Genomic DNA, 22,351 nt, shown 5'->3' on the forward strand with positions numbered 1-22,351 from the left:
TTTCCGCTGAGCAGGGAGCCCGACACGGGGCTCAATCCCAGGACCCTGGGATTATGACTTGAGCTGAAGGCAGATGCTTAACAACTGAGCTACGCAGGCGCCCCGAAGAAAGCGTTTCAAGGAGAAGGGGCGATCAGCTGTGTTTGCTTTGGTAAGTCGGGGACTAAGTCAACCACTGGATGTATCAGTGGGGGGTGTGTTTGTGTGTGGGGGCCGGTTGTGTGTGTGCACCTGTGTTCTGTGTGCGTGTGTGTCTGTGTTAAGGTGGGTTTCAGGGAGAATGGGATGAGAGAAACAAGTACCCACAACTCTTTTCACGGAATTTTGCCTATAGGGAAAGAATAAGGGAGACAGTGATAGTAAGGGGAGGTGTGGTCAACATGAAGAAGAATGTGAATGTTTTGGAAAGAAAAAAGTCCCTGAAGAAATAAATTCCCAGATAAAGCAGGAAGGAATGAGACTGAGAACACACTAAAGTGGTTATCACTGGAAAGGATGATATCGGAGTTCATTTCAGATGCCTTTGATCTCTAAGTAAAATAGCATTATCTGTGAAAATGATGAGGATATGGGAAGTATGATAGAATTACAGTAGTTACTATAAAAATGTGTATGTGGGGGCACCTGGGTGACTCAGTGGGTTAAGCCTCTGCCTTCAGCTCCGGTCGTGGTCTCAGGGTCCTGGGATCGAGTCCTCCATCGGGCTCTCTGCTCAGCGGGGAGCCTGCTTCCTCCTCTCTCTCTCTCTCTGCCTGCCTCTCTGCCTATTTGTGATCTCTGTCTGTCAAATAAATAAATAAAAATCTTAAAAAAAATGTGTATGTGATGGGGCGCCTGGGTGGCCCAGTCGGTTAAGCATCTGACTCTTTTTTTTTTTTTTAAGATTTTATTTATTTATTTGTCAGAGAGAGAGAGGGAGAGAGAGCGAGCACAGGCAGACAGAATGGCAGGCAGAGGCAGAGGGAGAATTAGGCTCCCTGACGAGCAAGGAGCCCGATGTGGGACTCGATCCCAGGACCCTGGGATCATGACCTGAGCCGAAGGCAGCTGCTTAACCAACTGAGCCACCCAGGTGTCCCAAAGCATCTGACTCTTGACTTCGGCTCAGGTCGTGATCTCACGGCAAGAGATCAAGCCCCAAGTTGGGTCCACACTCAGCAGGGAGAATGCTTGGGGTTCTCCTCCCCCTCTCCCTCTGCCTCTCGCTCCTGTGCTTTCTCTCCAAAATAAATCAATCCTTTAAAAAAATGTGTATCTGATTTCTAATCTACTCTGATTTAGACTTTCCACTTAAATCACAAGATTAAAGTGTTACAGCTTGAGCTCAGCTTATAGGATGGTGATGCTCAGTAAATATTTAGGGGACTTCTCCCGGGGAAACTGCTTCATTGGTAGACTATAGCAATTGACAGGCAGGAGAAGCCGCTGTCTTTCCTTAACCTACCCATCTATGGGTGAATAAGTTTTTCTTTGCCCCTATAAGGAAGCAATGCCCTCCTAACTAAAGCAACTGATTTTAGGTTCTGTACCGGTTATTTACCTATGGTTTTTAAGCCCCCAAACTGCCTTTTTATGTGCTTCTCTGCTCTGCTCTGATGGGGATGAAAGGCTGCAAACTACATGACCCAGGATCTCTCACCAGCTGGCTTCCCGCAGGATATGGAACATGGGACTCAGAGGACCAGAGGAGGAGGGAAACTTCCCATTCCAGTGCTCCCCATTGCAGGTGACTGCCGCAGAGCAGTCGGCGGGCGTAACTGTGGACAACGGCAGCTCAGGCAGATGTGGAATCTTTCTGGTAGTTCCAGCACAGATCGAAGTGGGGCCTCTTTAGTGGATCCAGGACTGGCTGCGTCTCCAAAGCGCAGCAGCGGGTACGTGCTCGTGGGCTCCAGCTTAAAGGGGCGTCAGCAGCTTTTGATCCTGAGTCTCAATCCCTTCTTTCTTTTTGTTCCTCCAGCCCCTATCCTCATCTGTGCCCTTCCACACCTTCTCACACCTGTCTAATTTCCAGTACCCAATTATCCTTGCCTGGAATATCTCGATTGGCTTCTGTTTTCTCAATGGGACTCTTTTTTTTTTTTTTTTAAAGAAGATCTTATTTATTTATTTGACAGACAGAGATCACAAGTAGGCAGAGAGGCAGGCAGAGAGAGAGAGGAGGAAGCAGGCTCCCTGCCGAGCAGAGAGCCTGATGCAGGGCTCAATCCCAGGACCCTGGGATCATGACCTGAGCCGAAGGCAGAGGCTTAATTCACTGAGCCATCCAGGCGCCCTTTGATGGGACTCTTATTATATCATCTTGGTAACAGAAAAGGTCCGAGGAAATAGACTGTCCCTGTCCAAAGTAGGGTTTGGGGATTGGTTCGCTGACTGTTTTGACCTTGAACAGACCCAGAACAGAATGATGGCCTTATTCCCACTGAAGAATGGAAATGCTGGTAATCCATGTCACGTAGTGGCATGATGATTACACACTTTGGGTGACTGGAGGCTGCTGTATTTGACCATGAATTAGTAATGACAACTACAAGGACTCATCCTCATCAGGTGAGCTGCTTCTGATTGTACTGGGGCAATAACAGAAAGGAAATGATAAGCTCCAAGCTTTAAACCCAGCTCAAGTCACAGTTAGGAAACCAGAAAACTTCGACGGTGGCCCCAAAGGAGCCTCTGTGAAGCCACAGGACGGACAGAGCTAAAACCTAGACACTAAATGTAATTGTGTGGGTTGTAAAATTACAACATAAGTTGATTTTACATCTGACCAAGTCTCTTATGTGATGGGTATTGATGGTGAAGGAGACCCCGAGACCTGGAAGGGAAACATGTGAATGGATTCCGATGATCTGAGAAACTTGAGCGTCTACATTCCCAGGAGCCTCCCCCTTGCCAGGAAGCAGCCAATCCTTTGTCTAAGGAGACGAGCTTTCCCTTGCTTGAAGACTCTAATAACACACCTGAGGCAATGACCTTGCAAGGGGATGCCAATTTTCCTCCAGACTCACCTCACCACCCCTCATTGTCACCAGACCATAACCAGAATCAGCATTTCCCAAGGGGATAATGAAAAAGTATCACGTGGGAGGAGATAATTTATACATAAAATATTGCAAGACTTTCCTAATTCACCTTGGCACAAACATGGGAATATGTTTAGTAATGGATTCTGAGGGATAACAATGTTGCAACACGCTGGGTTTATTGCTGGGGGTACACTTACCAGAGATTGTGGATTTTATGTGTTAGTTCAAACACTTGGGAATGGTTCTAAAAACTTGTTTCATGGGCAGACCACAACTGGAACTCAAGGGTGGACTATATTCAGTGAAGCTGAGACGCCAGAACTTCTGGCATAATGTGGAAGAAACCCGGATGTCCAGAGGATTCTTCCTTCACTAAGATATTGTGGCTGTCACCTATAGGATGGAAATGGCACAAAAGGAGATGTCTTTACTGAAATGGGGATGATGAGGTCCCAGGGTGGCAAAGGCCGAGTGACAGTGGTTAAAAGCCACAGACAACGTGTACACAATTACCATATATATACAGCAGGGGTGGATTTTTGGTGATGGCTAGTTGATCATGTTGTCTCTAGGAATTATCTAGATGAACAGTTTACTAAAGTATGAAACTGATCTATATAACCAAAAAATCCAACCAACAAACAAAAGCAAAAACAACTAGAAACTCTAGGTCCCTTGAGGAAGACGCTGACCTGGTTTGCCATATTGGAGCATGACAGCCTGTCATATACACTTCAGAATTACTCCAATTTATAGAACTGGCATTACTGAACCTTTGATCGAAGTAGTACTATACTACCACAAGTACATACTAGAACACTTCCTTCATGTCTTCCTCAAAGAGACCTGAAATAATGTCCTAGTAAGTCATTACTCAATGAATGTAAATGAAACCATGCAGTAGGATGACTGAAGAAATATCTGAAATTTCTCTGAAAGAGAAATATCTGGGCCTTCCAGGGATTGCCAGATACTGGTTCTGAACTGGTGTTAATCCCTAGGTACCCAGAACACCATCTGATCCACCAGTCAAGGGAGTGACTCATTGAGGTCAAGTGATAAATGGGGTTCTGGCCTGAGTTGATCTCACCCTACGGCAATTTCTCTGGTTTCTAAAGTATAGTTCCAAAAAGTCCCACTTAGCAACTGGCAGAAGCCCCACATTTGCTCCCTAATCATGATGTGAGGGCTATTACGGTAAGAAGGAACAAACTTCCCCTCCCTACCAGGATAAACTAAAACCCATACTACATCTCTAGGGGATAAGCAGAGACTAATGCCAGCAGCAAAGGCTTCAAAGATGTTAGGGTGGTGATTTCCATCACTTCTGCATTTAATTCACCATTTGGCCTCTGTAGAAGGTGGATGGGTCCCGGAGGCTGACTGTAGATTACAGTGTCCTTAATCAATGAGTAATTCTAATTGTAGCTGTTTCCCAGATGTGATCTTTCCACTGGAAAAAACCAACATAGTAACCAGCACCTGGAAGACAGCCATTGATGTGGAGAGATGTTTTTGTCTCTATATGGATTAGCAAGAGGCACGAGCAACAGTTTGCTTTTACCTGCCAGGGACATCACACTTGGTGATACCATGCCGACTAGACACAATGAGCAGAACACGGCCACTATCCTTGATACCTTAGTAAGACAAATGCATGACTGAAGGTAGGAGACAAAGACCATGAAGGTTGAGGGTCCTGCCTCCTTGTTGAAAGGTTTAGGGGTCACATGATCTGGGATGAATTGGGATTAGCCCATGATAAGGTAAAAGACAAACTGTTGTACTTTATGCTCCCCATCAAGAAAAACAAGTTGTAGGAATCTTCTGGTCTGGGAGCAACACTATACCGCATATAGGTTCTATTTCAACCTTTATACTGAGTAACTCATAAGATGGTGAGTTATTTTTAAAAGATTTTCTTTATTTATTTGACAAAGAGAGAGAGAGTGCACACAAGTAGGCAGAGAGGCAGGCAGAGGGAGAAGGAGAAGCAGGCTCTCTGCTGAATAGAGATCCCAACACAGGGCTCCATCCCAGGATCCTGGGATCGTGAACTGAGCTGAAGGCAGATGCTTAACTGACGGAGCCACCCAGGTGCCCAAGATGACAAATTTTAACTGTGGCCAGAGCAAGAAAAGATTCTGCATAAGGTCCAGGCTATAGTGGAGGTTGCTCTGCTATGTAGGCCTTAAGACACAGCAACTCGAGTGGTGTTAGAGGTTTGTGGGGAACAGGGATGCTGTATGGAGCCTATGACCAACCCCAACAGGGGAATCATAGCCCTTAGAATTTGAGAGAAAATACGACAGTTCTTGTATTAGTTAGGGCTCTCTGGAGAAACAGAACCAATAGAATACATATATGATTTATTACAAGGAATTGGCTCAAATGATTATAGAGGGTAACAAGTCGAAAAATCTGCAGTTGGCAAGCAGGAGCTGACAGTGTGGTTCCAGTCCAAGACTAAAGGCCTGAGAACCAGGAGAGCCAATGGGGTGAGTTCCAGCTTCAAGGCTGGCAGACTTGAGACCCAGGGAGAGCCAGTGTTTCAGTTTGAGTCCAAAGGCAGGGAAAAACCAATGTGCAAGCTCAAGGTAGTCAGGTAGGAGTAAATACTCTCTTATTTGGAGGAGGATCAGCCTTTTGTTCCATGCAGGCCTTCAACTGATTGGATGAGGCTCACCACATTAGGGAGAGTAATCTGCTTTACCATCAATTTAAATGGTAAATGCATTCGAAATCATTCTCACAGAAATTAAGAGATGGAAGCTTTTTCACCTTTACTTCTAGTAACCCACTGACAGAATTTTTGCCTTCTCTCTCTCCTAAGGTTTTGGCTCCCAAGATAGGAACACTTCCAGCAGGGAATCATCACATGATTCCATTAAAAAAACTTTTTTATGGGGGGAAGGGCAGAGGGAGAGAGAGAGAGAGAGAGACTCTTAAGCAGGCTCCATGCCCAGTGCAAGCCTGACATGGAGCCCCATTTCATAACCCTGAGATCATGACCCAAACAGAAATCAGGAGTCAGACACTTAACTGACTGAGACACCTAGGTGTCCTGATCCCATTAAATTTGATTATGACTGACCTAAAAGAGGAATTAACATCTCCCATTTTGGGAGAGGGTGAGGCCATCTTTTTTTTGTACTAAGGATAGTTACATAATGTAAAGCAGACTCATAAATATTGGGGGTGGGGGCGCCTAGATGGTACAGTCGGTTGGGGCTGTAACTCTTGGTTTCAGCTCAGATGGTGGTCTCAGAGTCATGAGATCAAGCCCCACACCAGACTTCATGCTCAGCGAGGAGTCTGCTTGAGATTCCCTCTCCCTTTCCCTCTGCTCTCCCGCTCGTGCACGTGCGCGCGCGCACACACACACACACACTCTCTCTCTCTCTCTCTCTCTCAAAATAAATGAATCTTTAAAATAAAAAGTTTTAAATATAGGAAGAGTGGTAGATACAGATGCCAAGTTGCCCAGAGGATGGACTATGCTAGTCCTTTACATGTCGTCTCCCCGCTCAACCCCGGTCATGCTCTACTCTCTACTGATGGGAATGGAATTCTACAAACAACATTTCTTAGGCTTCCTTCCTTGCAGCTGGCTTCCTTTTCGAGTCTGTCAATAGGAAGCACCAATAGGAAGTCAGTCAAAGGAAAAGAAGTTTCCTGCCTGGGACAGTGGAAATGCAGCAGTTGCTGGTGGCTGCTGGCTGTTGGGTGTAGTGGCGTAGGGGTCGGTGATTCTGGACTCCATGGCCTTTCTACTCTTTGAACTTTCCATCTCTGATAGAAGTGGCAGGTCCTTGGGAGATCCAGACCTGACCGTGACAGCAGCTCAAATGCACAGCGGCCAGCACAGACTTGTGGGCTTCAGGTCAGGGGCACGGCAGCTTCTGATGTATTAAGAATCCTTCTTGCTCTCCCTGGGCCCTCTTTTCCATTTTGCTGTTCTAGCCCTTCTCAGACTTTCAGAACCAATTTCATATATTCAGTTACCTCTCTTTGAAATACCCAGAGTGGTTTCTGTTTTCCTGAGTAGACCCTGACTGATAACATTTCTAGGACCAAAATAGATAAATCGGCTAAGAAAAGGATCTATCTTGAGACTTGCCCTTCTGGGCAAATGACATACAATCCTTCCTCTCAGCATCTCTCTTACCTTTTCTTTCTTAGAAACAGAAACAATCGTAGTCAACTAGAAACTGCACTTATTTTTGTCTTTAACTTCTTTAAGTAGAACTTTAAACACACAACAAAGCAGAGGAGGACATATACGGAATGCTTGTGTATTTACTACCCAGCTTTAATGCCGATCAGTTTTGATAATTTTGTCTTCTCTTGGCCTACACTTTTTTTCCCCCAGAATATTTAAAAATCAGATCACAGGCATTAAGTCACGTCACTCATAACCTTCCAGGGTACTTCTACATGACCCTCCTTCCGTTTCTGTTATTACACTCAGACCTCTGTCATCTTCATGGACAGAGCATCCTTTTCTCTTCCGCAGCAAGGGATTCCTATTTTTCTTTTGGGATCTGCCTTCCACAGCTTGTGGTGCTGCTTATTCCTTGGTCTTGCTGAGCTCATGGGCACACGGACCAGAGTGATCAGTCTGAGTCCTCCTTCAGGGTGTATCATGGAGAACATGAGAGCTTGGGCCTTAAGAAACATAAAAGCCTAGAACTATAAAAAGGTACCTTCAACAAGGGATTAACCCACCTAACAGTGATGTTAACACAGAGGAAAGCCAGACAAAACTGTTCTAGAGAGTCCTGATGACATTAGCCTAATTCCTGGACGCAGCAGCGCCTAGAGCCAATGCTCGTTTGTAGTTACAAGGGTCAATACATTTCCTTTTCTTTTTTCTTTTTTTTTTTTAAAGATTTTATTTATTGTTTTTGACAGAGAGAGACACAGTGAGAGAGGGAACAGAAGCGGGGGAGTGGGAGAGGGAGAAGCAGGCTTCCCACTGAGCAGGGAGCCTGATGCAGAGCTCAATCCCAGGACCCTGGGATCATGACCTGAGCCGAAGGCAGACACTTAACGAATGAGCCACCCAGGCGACTCACATTTCCTTCTGTGTTGAAATTTGAGTTTCTATAATGTGTGACCAAGAGTCATTTATTTCTAATTTGTGCCACTCTCCAAGGCTGCACCTGTAGCCCATTCAAGAATACTCTATTTAGCAGAGAGAACACATTTTCATAAATGGGAACATTAATTTAATGTCCTCAGTGCAATTCAGGTTATCATATCACTAGAGCATGGTCTCTGGTGAAGCTCTGTTGCAGCTATCTTTTTCCTTCATATCCCCTGAAGTCCTAGCATGCCTGCGGGCCAAGTTCCTTCAGTTTTGTTCACGTACACAGTCGTGAATCATTTCTTTGCAGGCTACAATAACTTTAGGGTAATTTCCATGATGTCAGAAGTCTTCCACCAATCTCGAATTAACAGCTGACAAGTCTTTTGAAGGTGTTTCCCTGGCTCAAGCCACTGTAAAATATCCACTTTATTTTTTTTTAAGGTTGTATTTATTTATTTGTCAAAGAGAGAGAGCACAAGCAGGGAGGGTGGTAGGCAGAAGGAGGAGGAGGGAGCCTGAGGGAGGACTCCAGTCCAGGACGTGGGATCATGACCTGAGCCGAAGGCAGATGCTTAACCGACTGAACCACCCAGGCGCCCCTAAAGTACCCACTTTAAAATCCGAAGTAAATGGGGCGCCTGGGTGGCTCAGTGGGTTAAGCCACTGCCTTCAGCTCAGGTCATGATCCCAGGTCCTGGGTTCAAGCCCCACATCGGGCTTTCTGCTCAGCAGGGAGCCTGCTTCCTCCTCTCTCTCTGCCTGCCTCTCTGCCTACTTGTGATTTCTCTCTGTCAAATAAATAAATAAAATCTTTAAAAAAAAATAAAATAAAATAAAAAATAAAATCCGAAGTAAAATTTCTGTTTAATACTCTTACAGTAATTTTAGCCTTAAAACCTGCATACCTGTGATAAATCATTATGGGCCAAAATCATTTAGCAAAACACGTAATAATGATAGAAGGGGAAACCATGACCTGGGAACACAGATTAGTGTAGCCTCTCAAACTCAGGAACACACCGGCTGCTAAATCAGCTCTCATCAGGGTGAACTGTATTGGACTGGCTGGGCAGTTCTTTTAAGAATGCATTAACTACAATTCAGTATGGTATCAAATTTACAAATATAAACATATTTAGAGCTGAAGAGCACTCTAATTAATTAATGTTCAAGGGGCTGTTTCTATAATGAAGTTTCTTCCATGTTTAATGTAATCCAGAGTCTGGCTAATAGTGGGCTTCAAAATTCCTTCAAAATCCAGAAATTATTATATAAAAAAGGCTGAATCATGTGGTCAGAGATCGGGGCCTTCATATTCTCGTCCTACACCCAAAGACCCAGACTTCTCTGTGTTCTTGTACATCGCCAAAGCACAGACAAACAAGGACACTATGCTAACAGAAGGAGAACATTCTCAGTGCTATGCCATACCCCTGCCAAATCAAGACACCCGGGAATACTGCTAGAGAAGCATCAATCAATATCCAATTTTTTACTATCATATCCTGTCAGCTAAAATCTAATACTTCCTCTATTCTCATCTGAAACATGGTCATGGGTTATGACTTTACAATTTTTTGCTATTATAAATGATGCTGCAACAAACACCCTTGCACACAGATCTTTGAGCACTTGTGAGATAACCTGATTCCTAGAAGTAGAGTTGCTGAGTGGGTACAGATTACCTTCCCCAAACATTATATCAGTTTATATCTTCACCAATACCACTGGACAGCGTCTTTTCCTCCAATGCTTACATTAACTCCCAATGTTATCTCTATATGTGCTTTCCCATCTACCTTTAGGGAAAAATACCAGGAAAGTATCAAAAAAATACCTGGATGTACTAGTCCATGAATTAGGCAAGATGATTAAGTATAAAATACGAATATTGGAAATGATGAAATAGTTACTGCTATTGGTTATAGGTGATATTATGTATCTTTAAAATGCAAAAGTAGGGGCACCTGGGTGGCTCAATCAGTTGGGTGTCTGACTCTTGATCACAGCTCAGGTCTTGATCTCGGGGTCTTGAGTTCAAGCCCCACATTGGGCTCCACGCTGGGCATGGAGCCTACTTAAAAAAAAAATGCAAAGGGGCGCCTGGGTGGCTCAGTGGGTTAAGCCGCTGCCTTCGGCTCAGGTCATGATCTCGGAGTCCTGGGATCGAGCCCCGCATCGGGCTCTCTGCTCTCTCAGGGAGCCTGCTTCCTCCTCTCTCTCTGCCTGCCTCTCTGCCTGCTTGTGATCTCTCTGTCAAAAAAAAAAAAAAAAAAAAATCTTAAAAAAAAAAAATGCAAAAAGCGGGGCGCCTGGGTGGCTCAGTAGGTTAAGCCTCTGCCTTCGGCTCAGGTCATGATCTCAGGGTCCTGGGATCAAGCCCCGCATTGGGCTCTCTGCTCAGTGGGGAGCCTGCTTCCTCCTCTCTCTCTCTCTCTCTCTGCCTGCCTCTCCACCTACTTGAGATCTTTGTCTGTCAAATAAATAAATAATATCTTTAAAAAAAATGCAAAAATCAAATTAGAAAACTATTTTCCAAAGTAAAATTCTTGGGCTTTTGCTATGCTGGAATAACTGGTATTAGACTTGGCATTCTGCTATAAACAATTTGAAAACTGGATAAAATACATGAAAAAACTGTTTTTGGACAATAAAAAACAGAAAAAGTAGGGTGATGATCTCTGAGAATTAAATGAGGTTAGCCAATCATTTTGGCTTTCTAGATTGTGATACTGGAAGGGGAAATCAAAAGGTACTGAACATGGGCGTCAGGCTGGCTCAGTCCATGGAGAATGTGACTCTTAATCTCAGGGTTGTGAGTTCAAGTTCCATGTTCGGTGTGGAGCCTATTAAAAAAAGCGGAAGTGGGGGACAGGGGCTGAGTTCACCATGGCTGAGGTACCTGGAAGTTGTAGGGTAAAGTACTAGACGAGATAACTACACAGGCAATGGGGTCAATAAATCTGTAGAGGCGTATTCTAAGTCTGTCCTAAACACTAATCTGTACATATAGTGTGAAACTCCCAGAGTCTGAGTAAACAGAAGTGTAAGCAGAAGAATTCCCAGAGCTTACAGAGAGTTAAGAGACAATTAAGTTTTGACCAGCCAGAGTGAGAATTCTTCACTGAACACCTAAGGCATTAAATAGAGAAACTAAAACAGTAACACTTAAGTAGAAGGACTAACCTAACTCAACAGTAAAGATCATTCTAGAACTGTCCCCCAAACTAAAAAACAGGCCATAAATCATCAAGCTGATCCCTTAGCAACTTAACTAGCAAGTAAAGCAAAAATTCAAGGTCTTTAAAGGCATGAAATTGGGGCGCCTGGGTGGCTCAGGCATTAAGCGTCTGCCTTCCGCTCAGGTCATGATCTAGGGTCCTGGGATCAAGCTCCGCATCAGGCTCCCTGCTCAGCGGGAAGCCTGCTTCTCCCTCTCCCTCTACCCCTGCTTGGGTTCCCTCTCTCACTGTCTCTCTCTGTTAAATAAATAAATAGATAAAATCTTTAAAAAATAAAATAAAATAAAATAAAGGCACGAAATTCAGACACTCAAAAACACATGTTTACCTTGCCCATCATCCCTTCAAAAAGTACTAGACACGTGAAAAATAAAAGTCATGCTAGAATCAGGAGAAAAATTAGTCAATAGATCCAGAAATGAATGCTAGACCAAGCAAAGACGTAAAAACAGTTATTATACATACATTCAAAATTTAAAGAAAAACATGAAGAATATAGAGAAAGAGAAGATATTAAAAACAAGTAAAATTCCTAGAAACAAAAATACAACAGCGGAAATGTAAAACTCACTAGATGGGCTTAGTAACAGCAGGTTACGAACTACAGAAGAATAATCCATGCATGCGAAGATATAACACTGGATTATTTCATGTAAAACAAAAAAGAATGATTTAAAAAATGAACAGAGCCTTAGTGACATGTAGGACGATATTAAATGGTCTAATATGTTTGTAATTGAGGTTCTGGAAAAGACAGAAGCAGAAAAAGCACTTGAAGAAAAGATGAGAAACAGAACTATATTATACATCAGAGGTTTGCAAACTTTTGCTGTAAAAGGCAAGATAGTAAATATTTTAGGTTTTACAGGCTAATGGTCTTGTTGCAACAACTCAACTCTGCCACTGTAGCACAAAATATACCATAAACAACACATAAATGAATGGCTGGGATTTTACTTATGAAAGGAGGCAGGGATCCAGACTTGACCTGAAGACTGTAGTTTGCCCATTCCTGCTATACTTGAACTGGTGTGATATGTGATGAGTGATAAATGTATACTGTGATGAGGGAAATGCATGTTGTAACCCATAGAGCAACAATTAAACGTAAAAAAAATAGTTTAAGCTAATAAGCCAACAGTGGAGATAAAATGGAGATAAAGTGGAGAATACAAAAATCACTCAATAGTCTTTTTTTTTTTTAAGATTTTATTTATTCATTTGACAGAGAGAGAGATCACAAGTAGGCAGAGAGGCAGGCAGAGAGAGAGAGGAGGAAGCAGGCTCCCCACTGAGCAGAGAGCCCGATGCGGGGCTCGATCCCAGGACCCCGAGATCATGACCGGAGCCGAAGGCAGAGGCTTTAACCCACTGAGCCACTCAGGCGCCCCTCAATAGTCTTTTTTGAGGCAGGATAAGGAAAAGGCAGGAAAAGACTGGGAAAGGAAAAAAAAGAGAGGACATAAAAAAAAAAAAAAACCAGGAAGATGGTACATATAAATCCAACTATATTGATAATTATATTAAATGCAAATATGCACAACTCCACTTAAAAAGATTATCAGACTGGATGAAAAATGACCAAATATATGCTATCTACAAGAAATCCACTTTAAATACAAAGATACAGATATTAAGAGTAAATAAACGTAAAAAGGATACCATGAAAACACTACTTGTAAGAGAGATGGAGTTTATATTAATATCAAAGTAGGCTCAAGCCAATACCAGAGCTAAAAAGATTTTATAGTTCTAAAAGTATTAATTCACTGAGAAAATAGAACCAACAGTATCTATGTACCTAATAATAGAGGTTCAAAATACAGACAGCAAAAACTGACAGAAGTGAAGAGAAATACAATAAATTTATATTTATTGTTGTATAATTCAACACTCCTCAGTAATTGATAGAGGGAATAGATGGAAAAATCGATGTGTATAAAACACTTGACAAACACGATCAACCAGCTTGACCAAATTGATGTTTATAGAACACTTTGCACAACAGCAGCAAAATACACATTCTTTTTAAGTGTATTTCAAACATTTACCAAGATAGACTATAGGCTGGCCATAAAACAAGTTTTAACGTATTTAAAGGATTGCAGTCACATAAAGTATATTCTCTGACCATATGGAATTAAATTAGACATCAATAGCAAATGGAAATCCCCCAAAATTTGGAAACTGAAGATTAAACTTCTAAATAACCTATGTATAAAAGACATCACAAGTAATATTAGAAAGTGTTTTCAACTGCATGAAACAATATATCAAAATTTGTTGTTTTCAGTTAAAGCAGTGTTTAGGGGGAAATGTATAGTTTCAAATGCTTATATTAAAAAAGAAAAAAGGGGACACCTGAGTGGCTCAGTTGGTTTGGTGTCTGCCTTTGGCTCAGGTCATGATCCTGGGGTCCTGGGATCAAGTCCTGCATCGGGCTCCCTGCTTGGTGTGGAGTCTGCTTCTCCCTCTCCCTCTACCACCCACTGCCCCTGCTTGTGCGTGCATGGTCTCTCTCTCTGTCAAATAAATGAATAAAATCTTTAAAAATAAATAAATAAATAAAATTTTTAAAAAGAGAAAAGAAAAAAGTTCTAAAACTCAGTGAGTTAAATTTTCTACATAAGAAGCTAGAAAATGGAGATCAAATATACCCAACATAAGGAAAAGGAAGAAAATAAATAAAGACAAGATCAGAAATAAATGAAATAGAAACTGAGCAAATGAGAGAAGAAAATCAATGAAACCAAAAGCTAGTTCTCTATAACAATAAACTGATCAATAGCAATAAAACTGATATGAATATCAATGAAATTTATCAGCCTCTAGCTTGGCCAATTAACAACAACAAAAAAAGAGAGTGAGGAAAAAAATGCAAAATTACCAATATCAGGAATAAAAGAGGGAAACATCATTACAGATCCTACAGACATTAAAAAAAACCCCAAAATATTATGAACAACTCTTTGTCAATAATTCAACAATTTAGACAAAATGACCCCTTTTTAAAAATATTTTATTTACCTATTTGACAGAGAGAGACACAGCGAGAATGGGAACACAAGCAGGGGGAGTGGGAGAGGGAGAAGCAGGCTCCATGCTGAACAGGGAGCCCAACATGGGGCTCGATCCCAGGACACTGGGACCATGAGGTTTAGGCAGATGCTTAATGACTGAGCCACCCAGGCACCCCAACACTTTTTTTGAGAGAGGGAAGGGAGGACTGAGAAGGGGAGAGAGAGAGAGAGAGAGAATCTTAAGCAGGTTACACCCAGCACAGAGCCCGACGTAGGACTCAAGTCTCACAACCCTGAGAACATGACCTGCGCCAAAATCAAGTAGAACACTTAACTGACTGAGCCACCCAGGGACCCTGAAATGAACACATTTCTTAAGAGATATAAATGGTCAAAACTGATACAAGAAAAAATTAAAAGTCTGAACAGCCATATACCAATTAAAGAAACTGAACATATAATAATAAAGAAAAAAATATAATTTTAAAATCTGCCAACAAAAAAGACTCCAGGCGGGGCGCCTGGGTGGCTCAGTGGGTTAAGATGCTGCCTTCGGCTCAGGTCATGATCTCAGGGTCCTGGGATGGAGCCCCACATCGGGCTCTCTGCTCAGCAGGAAGCCTGCTTCCCTTCCTCTCTCTCTGCCTGCCTCTCTGCCTATTTGTGATCTCTCTCTGTCAAATAAGTAAATAAAATCTTAAAAAAAAAAAAAAGACTCCAGGCCCAAGTGGCTTCAATGTTAAGTTATATTAGATATTTAAGGAAGACATAATACACATCCCATACAAACACTCAAGAAATAGGGAAGGAGGAAAACTTCCCAACTCTTTTTATGAGGCCAGTATACTTGTACCTAAACCAAAGACACTCTAACAAAAGAAAACTACAGAATAATACCCTTTGTAAACACAGACACAAAAAATGTACAATATTATATTAGTAAATCAAATATATAAAAAGGCAACAACAACTAAGTTTAATTCCAGGACGGCAAGACAGTTTAATCGCTGAAAATCAATCTGCACAATTCATCATGTTAACAATGTTAACAGAATAAATAAGAAAAAAAAATATTATCAATAGATGCAGAGGGGTGCCTGGGTGGGTCAGTCGGTTAAGTGTCTGCCTTTAGCTCAGGTCATGATGATCTCAGGGTCCTGGGATCGAGCCTCACAACAGACTCCCTGCTCATTAAGGGGTCTGCTTCTCCCTTGCCCTCTGCTCCTTCCCCGCCCATGCACGTGCATGCACTCTCTCTTTCAAATGAATAAATAAAAATCCTTAAAAAAAAATCAATAGATGCTAAAAAAGCATTTGAAAAATTAAACATGGGTTCATTAAAAACATACGCATTCATGATAAAAACTCTAGCAAAATAGGAGTAGAAGGGAACTGGTAAAGAGTACAAAAAGCAAAAGACTGAATGCTTTCCCCTCCAAGATAGGGAACAGGGCAAAGATCTGTGCTCTCACCACTTGTATTCAACATTGACCTGGGTCAAGACCCAGGTCAATGTAATAAGAAATGAAAAATAAATAAAAGTGAGTGAAAAGGAAGAAAAAAAGTCTATCACTGTTTACTCACTGTACAAATAAGTAAATCCCAAGAGAAATCATATACATGAAAAATCCCCAGAGATCTACAGAGACTCTCCTAGAACTAATAACTGAATTTAACAAGGTCACAAGATATAGGGTCAACATATAAAAATTAATTCCACTTGTGTCAATTAATAACGAACAACTAGAAAATGAAATAAAAAAAAACAACACATTCATAAAAACATTAAGAAACATGAAACACTGGGCACCTGGGTGGCTCCATCGTTAAGCAGCTGCCTTAGGTTTAGGTCATGATCCCAGGGTCCTGTGATCGAGGCCCACATCTGGCTCCCTGCTCGGCGGGATGCCTGCTTCTCCCTCTCCCGCCCCCCCGATTGTATTCCCTCTCTCTCTGTCAAATAAATAAATAATATCTTTAAAAAAAAAAAGCCTTTAAAAAAATTGAAACACTAAGGGATCGAATTACTAAAATATATGCAAACTCTGTATACTGAAAACCACAAAATGGCTGAGAGAAATGTCAAAGATCCAAATAAATGGAGAGACAGGCCATATACATGAATCAGAAGACCAAACAGTTAATATGTCAATTCTATTCAGATTAACCGACGAAATCCCATGTAATCTTAATCAAAATCCAAAAAGCTTCTTTTTGTAGAAATTACCAAGCTGATTCTAAAATTTATAGGATATGCAATGGACCTAGAATAGTCAAAACAATGTTCAAAAGAATAAAAAGGGACCTGTCTTACAAGGTTTTAAGATTTAATATAACAACAGTGACCAAGACAGTACAGTATTTTTTAAAAGATTATTTATTTATTTATTTTAGAGATGGGGGAGGGAAGGAGCAGAGGGAGAGGGACAAGCAGATTCCATGCTGAGTGCAGAGCCCTATTTGGGGCTCGATCCTATAACCTTGAGATCATGACCTGAGCTGAAATCAAGAGTAGGATGCTCAACCAACTGAGCCACCCAGGCTCCCTGACCAGTGCAGTATTAACATTAGGATAGACACGTGGATCAATGGAATAGAAGAGTCCAGAAATATACACACATGGGAATGCAAGCTGGTAGTCACTCTGGAAAACAGTATGGAGTTTTCTCAAGAAGTTAAAAATAGAGCTACACTACAACTCGGCAATTGCACTCCTGGGTATTTACCCCTAAGATACAAACATAGTGACCCAAAGGGGCATGTGCACTCCAATGTTTATAGCAGCAACGTCCACAACAGCCAAACTACGGAAAGGGCCTAGATGTCCGTCAAAAGATGAATGGATAAAGAAGATGTGGCATATACATACAATGGAATACTATGCAACCATCAAAAAGCACAAAATCGGGCGCCTGGGTGGCTCAGTGGGTTAAAGCCTCTGCCTTCAGCTCCGGTCATGATCCCAGGGTCCTGGGATCGAACCCCACATCGGGCTCTCTGCCTGGCAGGGAGCCTGCTTCCTCCTCTCACTCTGCCTGCCTATCTGCCTACTTGTGATCTCTGTCAAATAAATAAATAAAATCTTTAAAAAAAAAAAAGCACAAAATCTTGCCATTTGCAGCGACAAGGGGGGGAAGTAGAGGGTATTACGCTAAGCGAAGTAAGTCAATCAGAGAAAGACAATTATCATAGGCTCTCACTGATATGTAGAATCTGAGACACAAGGCAGAGGATCATAGGGGAAGAGAGGAAAAAATGAAACAAGACGAAACTAGAGAGGGAGACAAACCATAAGAGACTCTTAATCTCAGGAAACAAACTGAGGGCTGCTGCAGTGGAGGGGGTGGGGGGATGGGGTGGGTGGGTAATGGGCACTGGGGAGGGTATGTGTTGTGATGAAAACTGTGAATTGTATAAGACTGATGAATCACAGACCTGTACTCCTGAAACACGTAATATATGTTAATTTTTAAAAAGCAAGAAAAAAAACCCCTAGAAATAAACACACAAATATATTATCAATTTTATCAAATTTTTTAAAAGGTGCTACAATAACTCAACATGGGAATACTAATATTTTCAAACAAATGGTGCCAGAACAACTGGGTATCCATTGGGGATAAAAATGAACCTTGACCCTTACTTTACACCGCAGACAAATTTTAAACTCAAAATGGATCACGAAACTAAATGTAAAAGTTAAATTTCTAGAAGAAAACATAGGAGAAAATCTTCAGGACATTGGGGTGGGCAAAGATTTCTTTCTTCCTTTTTTTCTTTTTTTTTTTTTGAGAGAGAGGGAACGTGTGAGTGGGGAGAAGGGCAGTGGGAGAGGGAGAGAGAGTCTCACAAGCAGGATCCACGCTCAGTACAGAGCCTGACATGGGGATTAATCCCACGACCCCGAGATCATGACCTGAGCTGAAATCAAGAGTTGGTTGCATAACCAACTGAACCACCCAGGCACCCCTCATTTTTTTTTTAAGATTTATTTATTTATTTGAGAGAGAGCAGGGGTTGGGGGGCAGGGACAGAGGGAGAGATAGAGAGACAGTTCCAAAGAGATTCCACTCAGCGCAGAACCTGAGGCAGGGCTCAATCTCATGACCTTGAGCTCATGTCCTGAGCTGAACCAAGAGTCTGAAGCTTAAAAGACTGCGCCACATAGGCACCCCTTCTTTTTAATTAAGTTTATATATTTTAGTAATCTTTACACCCAACATGGGGCTTCAACCCATGACCCCAAGATCAAGAGAGACATACTTTTCCAACCAAGCCAGACAGGCACCCCTAGACAAAGATTTCTTAGCACACAGGAAGCATGGGCCATAAAGAAAAATTTGTCAAATTTTGCACTTTGAATGATACTATTAAGGAAATGAGAAGCCAAACCATGAAATAGAATATAGTGTTTGCAATATATGTATCTGACAAAAAACTTACATTCAGAATACATAGACATCAAACAATTCAACAATAGGGCAAACTATATGACATTGTTGAATAATTTGAACAGACGGATCCCAAAAGAAGATATACAAATTAACACATGAAAAGATGCTTAACATCTTTTTTTTTTTTTTTTTTTTTGAGGTCGGGGGGCTTGCGTGGGCCAAGCATAAGGCCCAAGCATGGAGAGGAGGGGCAGAGAGAGAATCTTAAACAGGCTTCATGCCCAGGGCAGAGCTTGACCAGGGGCTCAACTATATGACCCTGAGATCACGACCTGAGCCCAAATCCAGTCCCGCGCTTAACCAACTTTGCCACCCAGGTGTCCCTAACAGCATTCTTCATATACTTCATACTGAAGATGAAAATTAAAACCACAATTAAATGTCATTACACACAGGGGCACCTGGGAGGCTCAGTTGGTTAAGCCTCTGACCCTGATTTCAGCTCAGGTCATGATCTCAGGGTCATGGGATTGAGCCCTGCCTTGGGTTCTACTTTCTCTCGCTCTCAAATAAATAAATAAATAAATAAATAAAATCTTTTTTTTTTTTTTTTCAAAGCCATTACCCATATACTATAATGGCTAAAACTATAAAGACGGACAGGATCAAGTACTGACAAGAATATAGAGAAACCACGTCTCACCACTGTCAGTGGGAATATGAAATGAGACAATCTGGAAAACTGTTGAGCAGTTCTAATAAAGTTATACCTGCTTTTGAACCAACAATTTCATTCCTAAGTATTTACCCAAGAGAAATGAACACGTACGTCCACAAAGAGACCTGCACAAGAATTTTCACAGCTGCTTCATTCATACTAGCCCCAAACTGGAAAGAAAATGTCTATCAGCTGGTGAATAGCTACAGGGCTGTACATCCCTACCATGGAACAGTACTGAGCCATACAAAGGAACAAACCTCGGATACACACAATGACCTGAACGAATCTCCAAAGTGTCAGCCTCAACAAAAGAAGCCAGGGACAAAGGACTACATACTGGGAGATCCCCATTATAAGAAATTCTAGAACAGGCGAGACTAATCCAGAGTGACAAAAGTAGGAGATTAATAGTTGCCTGGGGCTGCGAGTGAGACAGATAGGAGGTTTTAACTACAAAAAGGCAAAAGGGGGAAAAAGAAGACAGGAGGGAAATTCTGGGTGATGGAAATGTTCTATATCTTACTTATGGTGACTGTTACACACGAATATATGTCAAAACCCATTGAATTGTACACTTCAAATGGGTGCGTTTTATCGTATGTAAATTATACCTTAATAAACTGAATTAAGTAAAAACTCTTAGAAACAAAAGAATCTGGTAAGACAGCCACTTATAAAATTAGTACACAAAATAAATAGGTAGGTAGCAGATACAACGGAAGATCCCTTTCACAAAAATAGTTGAAATGAAATATTTTAATAACCACAGGAAGTAGGCAACAAAAATGGCAAAACCCTACTGAGGATCATAAAAGAACACCTGAGTAGACAGACCTCCTGTATTAACTTCCTCGCTGGTCCCTGACTTTTCCAGAGGGATCTACTCAAACCTAATCAGAGCATGGCATTCCTCTCTTCAAAACCACCACTTGGAAAGGAATCCGAAATCTTAACCCTGGTCCAGAAAAGTTGGAAATCTCCCTTCCTCCCACTAGATACAAGTCTTCCCTTCAGGGTCACGTTCTCAGAGGTTATCTTGACAAGCCCATCTGCAGCGGGGAGGAGTGTCCCTGTATCACTATAGCTCACTACAGCTCACTGGCTAGTGTCAGAGAAACTATGTCCTACGAGGCATGGTTTCGAAACTGGGGGAAAGGATTCAAAGAAGACATGAGAGTTGTCTTCCAATACCGAAGGGCAGTTATGAAGAAGAAGCAGAATTCTTCTTTCAGTTGCTCCAACAGACAAGTCATCTGGACACGATCACTAGCTTGTAAGCCCTCAGAGAGCAAGGACTCTGGTTTGCTCACCTCCGTGGCCCTAGAACACAGCAGAATGTCTGGCACACAGCACTCAATCAGTATTTACTGAATGGACGTTCAGAGTGGTTCCAAAAAGCAAAGTGGACCAATGGATGGGGCTTCAGAAGCCAGACTAGCTCAGTCTAAAGAACATTTTTTTTTTAAAGATTTTATTTATTTATTTGATAGAGAGAAATCACAAGCAGGCAGAGAGGCAGGCCCAGAGATGGGGAAGCGGGCTCCCTGCCGAGCAGAGAGCCCGATGCAGGGCTCGATCTCAGGACCCTGAGATCACGACCTGTGCCAAAGGCAGAGGGCAGAGGCTTTAACCCACTGAGCCACCCAGGCGCCCCAAGAACAGCTTTTTAACAATGAGAACTTAATGGAATTTTTTGAGCTCAGGTGTCCCCATCTAGCGCTTTCATACCTCCATGCAGGCAAACTGAGGTTTGCTAAGTATTAAGTCAGCAGTTATCATTCTGCTTGTCTCAATCTATTAGTGGGTTTTGAAATCAATCTAGTGGGTCACAACTAGGCTTTAAGGAACACAAAATGGAATTTAAAATATTAGAGCTTCCTGCAAGGAGTAAGAATTCTTTTATGAATTTTTTCCTTCAGATAGATTAACATGCAGAATCACAAATACGTGTGTACTGGGTCATGATGTAAAATACATTTCTTACTGTGGGCTTTGGTAAAACAAATTGAGAAGTACCGGGTTCAGCTGTTCAACAACAGAATTTGCCCCCTCGCAGGGGAATGAGTCCTCTATTTCTGTTGTATTGGAGACAGAATTTTACTGATTTAGGATGAATGCACTTGGGGAGAGGTGGGACGGCATGATTTCAGGAATTTATATTTTTTTCTTTATATTCATCCTTTTCCAAGGTGATTACCTATCTTTTCAAAAGCAATCTCAAGTAGTTTAAAATAAAACATATATACAATGTTTTTAAAAATAGAAATTAGAAATTAGAAATTTTAAATGGAGGTGAGATATTTCTGTACTTTTGCATTTAACACCATTTGTCCTGGAACCCAAGGCAAAACCAAAAAAACTGGGAAGCGAATAATTTATACAGTGCTCACATCATTTCCCCAGTAAAAATGAGCATTTTTCTGGCACTAACTTGTAGGAGGAATTTGTCATGTGAATCCTTATATGAGGATGCTAAATGTCATTAGAGAGAGTATGTGAACTAATACAATAAACTTCCTAATTGGTCTCCTTGTCTTTTTCTTTCTCCCTTCAGTCCACCCTGAAGTATGTTATCTTCCTGGATTCTACTGCTTAAAATTCTTTAATAGCTTCTTTAATTCTTTAATAGCCTACTGGATAAAGTCCCTGTTTGTATGAATGCATTTTTTAAAAAAAGATTTTATTTATTTATTTGACAGACAGAGATCACAAGTAGGCAGAGAGGCAGGTAGAAAGAGGGGGGAAGCAGGCTCCCCACAGAGCAAAGGGCCTGATGTGGGGCTCAATCCCAAGGTCCTGAGATCATGACCTGAGCTAAAGGCAGAGGCTTTAATTCACTGAGCCACCCAAGCGCCT

At 41.8% G+C, this 22,351-nt stretch overlaps 1 protein-coding gene across 12 annotated transcripts in view; it reads right to left on the reverse strand.

Annotated features, from left to right (window-relative positions):
* Positions 1-22,351, reverse strand: part of ZBTB8A (zinc finger and BTB domain containing 8A) — a 66,883-nt gene that overhangs the window by 27,091 nt on the left and 17,441 nt on the right. For 6 of the 12 annotated variants that reach the window (XM_047728811.1, XM_047728817.1, XM_047728818.1 and 3 more), the window contains 2 exons: positions 4,369-4,508; positions 3,224-3,419 (listed from right to left, as the gene is read on the reverse strand). The exons of 5 other annotated variants lie outside the window; for them this stretch is intronic. The gene's annotated coding sequence lies outside the window, so the exon portion shown is untranslated. The remainder of the gene's footprint in view (positions 1-3,223; positions 3,420-4,368; positions 4,509-22,351) is intronic. One more of the 12 variants, XM_047728813.1, reaches the window with a different exon arrangement.

Source organism: Lutra lutra, chromosome 4 (genome assembly GCF_902655055.1).
Source record: "Lutra lutra chromosome 4, mLutLut1.2, whole genome shotgun sequence".
Taxonomy (NCBI): Eukaryota; Metazoa; Chordata; class Mammalia; order Carnivora; family Mustelidae; genus Lutra; species Lutra lutra.